Raw genomic sequence first — 6,023 nt, forward strand, 5'->3', positions numbered from 1 at the left:
ATTACCTTAGCTGAATTTGGCAAAATTCTAAGAATGTTTGTCCTTAATGCTCTTTAAATTCCTACTTATTTTTGCCTTTTTCACTTGTTTGGACTCGAGCGTCACTGATGAGTCTTTTTGTAGACTAAAGGCGCGTCAGGCTCATATCCACAATTTCAATCCTGGTATCTATGATGAATTACATATCGTATCGGTCAACAGCACGTGATGGTTACTGTAAAATCTTATGTAATGTTGATCTTAGTCGTTCATTGAAATAGCTGTCTTGGAAAGGTTTTATGTAAGAAGCTACTACTGTTAATGAAGTCCGTATAATATGGAGTTGCACGAGGTTAAAGTATAAACTGATAAATGTAAATACCATGCTGAGGAAAATTTCCTGTACCAAAGTTAGGAATATGGTAGCTGTTAATCAACACAAAAAGAAACGAACTAATTGATACGCTGCTTATTTTTTAGTTTTCTATGTTGTGTTATGTGTACTTTTGTTTGTCTCTTTGTTTTTTTCATTTTTAGGCATGGCGTTGTCAGTTATCGTCGATTTATAAGTTTGGCTGTCCCTCTGGTATATTTCGTCCCTCTTTTATATCATATAGTTCGTTTCTATGTGTGTTGGCGTTTGTTGTACTTCTGTGTTCCTGTTGTTCCTTTGTTTTCCTCTTAGAGGCGATGTGTTTCCCCGGTTTTGGTTCGTAACCCGGATTTATTTTATCTCAATCGGTTTATGACTTTTGGACACCGGTATACTTCTGTTGCCTTTATTTACTATTGAAAAAAATTGAGAAAAAAAGTTGAAAGTTGGAAAGTTGAAATCATTAAGTCATCCATGCGTCGCAATATCGAGAACAATATCAAGACATAAATTGAATTTTCTTCTCTTGTAGTCTCCGTACCCTTATGTTTACTATCCTTTAATATTTTAGGGAGGTTTGTCACTCTGTCCATAAATAATAAGCTTTTTATAAATTGATAGTATATGAGTAAAGGAACTAAAAGAGCTGAAAAAAAATTGAGGGTCCGTGTGCTTGTTTTTGAGATAAAAGTCATTGAACATTTGAGGGGAAATTATTCTCTCTAGACTTTTCATACATTTAACATTAGTACCCTTCATCTTTAAAAAATTCTGAAAAACAAGGATTTTTTTTAACATTTTCAAAAACGGATGTATAAGTACCCGGCCACGTCTACTTTTATTTTTGTCCATCTGATGAGTTAAGCCTTTTCAACTGATTTTTATAGTTCGTTCGTTCTGATGTTGTACTGCTATACCACTGTCCCAGGTTAGGGGGAGGGTTGGGATCACGCTAACATGTTTAACCCCGCCATATTATTTATGTATGTGCCTGTCCAAAGTCAGGAGCCTGTAATTCAGTGGTTGTCGTTTGTTTATGTGCTACATATTTGTTTTTCGTTCATTTTTTTTTACATAAATAAGGCCGTTAGTTTTCTCTTTTGAATTGTTTTACATTTCTTATCGGGGCGTATTATAGCTTACTATGCAGTATGGGCTTTGCTCATTGTTGAAGGCCGTACGGTGACCTATAGTTGTTAATGTCTGTGTCATTTTGGTCTTTTGTGGATAGTTGTCTCATTGGCAATCATACCACATCTTCTTTTTTATATTTAAAACTATGCATGATAGAATTATGAAAGAATAGTAGGGATTAGTGGTAAAAACAATTAATGGCACTACATGGATAAAACCAGAGGATTTCAAATATATGGCAAACATTCAAAAACAAGAGGAGCGAATATCCTTTAATGAGACAGTCAGGTTTCGTTCATTAAGTTTATTAAATTTACGAGAAATTTGCAAATTGGTTTTTATTCTGTTGCTTCAATATACAACTTGGTTTGTTTTCTCATTTTTTTTTTATTGTTTTAAGGTTAAGTTTTTATTCAATCCTTTCAACAATAGTACAATTTGAATTAAGACAACCTGGCGACAAATTATTTTTCCTTTTTAAGTCGAATAGTTGATGTTTTATATGATTATTCGTTTATAGATCCGATACTTTTTATCTTTTATTTTTATGTTTCATATGAATAATGGAGCATTTAACATGCTTCGTCTTGCAGAATTAAAGTTCGTAAATCAGTCATTTTCATGTTTTCCTCTTTCATCATTTTCTTTATTTTGCTTCTTTTCCCGTGTACCTCTTTTCCGTCTGCTATACTTACTTTACACACTAAAGAGTGAAGTTATCTTTTTGAAATGAGAACAAATTAAAGTACAACATCAACATTTTACAACTAAAATTTCAAGTTCAGTTAAACGAACACTACAATGGTTTAATATACATTTCAATATTTCTCATTACAATACTACAATATAATATATAATGTGACATAAATGCAAATCTGATCTCAATAATTGCAAAAAGTACTATACGTATATACTGTTATGATTTCAAACAAATGTAGCTGATAACTAGATTTATTGTTCCTACAAGAGAATATTGATCCCTCCTTGTGTTTAGTATTATTTCCGTTTAAAAACAAAACAACAGCATCTAACAATGCTACACTCAGAACGATTCCTATGTATATGACTATTTTAAAAAATCCATATGAAATATGAATGTAAATCGACTAATAAGGTTAACAACACTCATCAACACATTTTAAATAAAGTCCGACTAGAGACAACCATGAAGTGTGGTCGTGTTAGCCCAGTTTTAAATGTTAATACCTTTTTTTGTCCATACGCTCAATAAAAACATACATCTAAATTAGGTACATAATGGGAAAACAGAGTAAAATTTTTAAATACTTCCGTGATTATGGGGTTCTTTTTTTTTTTTATTGTTTCCACCTTATAGTTGATGTTTTCCCTTGGTTTTAGTTTGTAACCCGGATATGTTTTCTTTCAATGGATTTATGACTTTTGAACAGCGGGTTGTTGTCTTAATTATTTGGGAACCTAGCTTTTTTTTTACATGTCGTACAAATCCAAAACATATAAAAATATTTTATTGAGTGACATGTTTGTCGATTATCTTTAATTTTTTCAATGTCGAAGTTTTCTCAACTTGACCTTAATATATAATCAATTCAGAACCATGGAACACTTGAAAATCAAGTTAGATGATAGACATGCAATAGAATGATTATATTTTTTTCTATATCTTACATCTGTTTCTATATTTTAAATATACATTTTCTCATGACTATTTTAAATGTTTCTTTTATATCCAATAAAGACAATATTTTTTTGTCACTTGGTTTTACTATTCTTTGCAACATTATCCGACTCACTAGACATGTGGGGTATCCAAAGTACTTACAATAGGCCTTACTGTTACGGTCACTGCATACCAAAAATCTATTGCTGAAATAGAACACGGTAAGACAAAATTAGATAGTAGTACATTTCTGAATATTTTGAAAAGATAAAGGATTGTGTATTTTTTTAAATCTATGTGCACGTGTTTTATAGTAAAACTTAGTCATACAAATATATTACATTTATTCAACTTGTTTCTGAATTTGAAGTATCACAAGACTTCGTCTAGATTTAGATTCAATATTTTATTAAAGGCTCACCTCATACAATTACATATATATTTACACAATAAAATATTCATACAGGTACATAAAACTAACATGAATTGTAAAACAACAAATTTTCCACAATTCCGCGATGTAATAGAAAGTTACACTTCATTTTGTAGTGCGTCCGATGCGCTTTCTGGATTTAACTTCCACAGCTAGATTAAGCCTGAGCATTTGAAATCCAGGGATGATGTATACATATTTCTCCTATGGGTGTGGCATGTTATCTTCATGGTTTTTTTTGGCATGAATGAATATTTTTCGTATCACACTGCACGGAGTGTGATACGAAAAAGTGATACGAAAACTGATGTGACGATTTTATTACTAGATTTGTTTCACTTTACTGGGCTGGGTTTGTGAAGTTTGCTTAATTAAGACTAGTCCATCTATAGACAGAAGTTTTGGGATAAACTAATCAATGAAGTGTCCAGTTATTCGTCCGATATCATATACTCAGTTCTTTTGTATATGCGTTTGGTGACACTGATAGGTAATTAGAATTCAATAGTTATTATAACTACAATCATCCTTGTCACACACATCTTCAAATAGACTGTCCTTTATGCAAATTAAAACATTAGCTCCTCCCGATCAGTTGAAATAACATTGGTAATACGACATTTTCATTTGCCAATCGTAAAGTCATTGATGCCTTAATAGGTTTAGACGATGTACATTTCATCCATGGCAATATACGTATGTTAATTCTTCAATAATAAACAAAACACTCGCACGTTTTTCCTAATAATCTTTATTACATTCTGAAGTGTACAAAAAAAAAATTGTCTTAAGTTCAAGTTTGATCCCGGAATAGGACACGTGACCTAATACTGATATATATCAGCAAAATACTTGATCAACGATTTTTTTCATTAAAACAATAAGAGTGTTGACCATAATAGAAGTAGGTTTAAAAATTAAGAATTGAATGCTTCTTTTTGGAACTTTATTGGGGTGTAAAAGCGTTTCATTCTAAAAATGTGCGCACGGGCAACGCTTTTACAACCCTATGAAGTTACAAAAAGAATCATTCAATACTTATAATTACATTTTTAGCTATGATCATGAAAAAATGAATTTTATAAATTTTTTATTTAATTCACCTGTGCACTTTATTGTGGGACCACGTGTTATCGTTTTATTGACTGGTGCAATTGCTTAAGGAATAACATGTGATGTGCAGCTAGTCAATCAGAATAAAGTATTATAATGAAACATACATCTAATGTAATTATTTCGTAATAATTTGATGTTGCTTGATATGAACTCTCATTGTTTAATTTATATAGTAATAATAAGCTCGCCGATGCCTCGTTACTCATTATAACCAAATTAAATAACTCGAGTTGATAGCAAGCGAACTCATATTCTTACTCGTTATGAATCCTATAAATAGACACAACAAGCAATAAGACAAAAAAGACAGTCTAAAGGAAATTTATCAAACTTTACCAGAAAAATATTTTATAAATCATATCACAAAAGCTCGGTTCAAGGCCAGCTGTTAAAGTCGTTATTTGTTTCTTTGTCAATTTTAAGTGTATTTCAATTATTCCTTATCCACTTGAAATGCTTTATTGTTGTCTGATTGACGTTAAGTGACAAATATCCAATTCATCTTTAAGAAATTTTCGCTTCAATATAAACATTGATAGAAAATAAACGTTCAAGTGATCCCTAGTATTTTTGCAGCTTGTATAGCTCTAGGATAGTCAAATAACATAAAATGTAGAATCATGTTCGTTTAAGTAGTAACATCCTGTGCAATTGAAGTGCATCTAACTTTTAACAAGAAGGAACAGTGTTTTGGTAACGAAATGATAAAGTACATATATGTCAACTTATATATATAGGTGTGTTGTCAATATATATATGTAGTATTAAAAGTTAATAAGCTCCTTATTAAATTCAAAACGCGGAAAACTGCTTCTTTCATAAAAGTTGACTTCTATACCGACTTGAAAACCATCGAAAATGTAATAGATTGTGTTGACCATCGCACTTCGGCGTAGTTATCAACAAGAAAGCGTCACAACGGCACCATCGCACTTCAGCGTGATAAAAGAACGCACTTCAGTGCCACATATCGAACTTCAAAGTGACCTTCGCGTGGTTCGGAGTACCATTGTGGTTTAGAGTCCATCATACATATCTTAAATATGACTTATCTAAAGACCACGAATTAGAAGTTGTCATCGTGTTTTGTTAAGTAAATGGGTTTTTTTTCTAAATCATATTTCAAATTTATGTTTGGGCGCTTTATATAATTTTGCACATGACTCTTTTAATCTTATTTTTCTTTTTGTTTTTTATACGTCCTTTTTGTAGGGGGGATTGTTCTTTTGTCTTCTTTTAATGTTGTACCTTTCACTTTAGATCTTTTATTCCTTCATTAAAAAACTAGTGTACAGTTATCTCCAGTGGCAAATAAACTCTTCATAAATATCAGGACTGAAATTATGTAC

This window comes from Mytilus edulis, chromosome 13 (genome assembly GCF_963676685.1).
Source record: "Mytilus edulis chromosome 13, xbMytEdul2.2, whole genome shotgun sequence".
In the NCBI taxonomy this organism is placed as follows: Eukaryota; Metazoa; Mollusca; class Bivalvia; order Mytilida; family Mytilidae; genus Mytilus; species Mytilus edulis.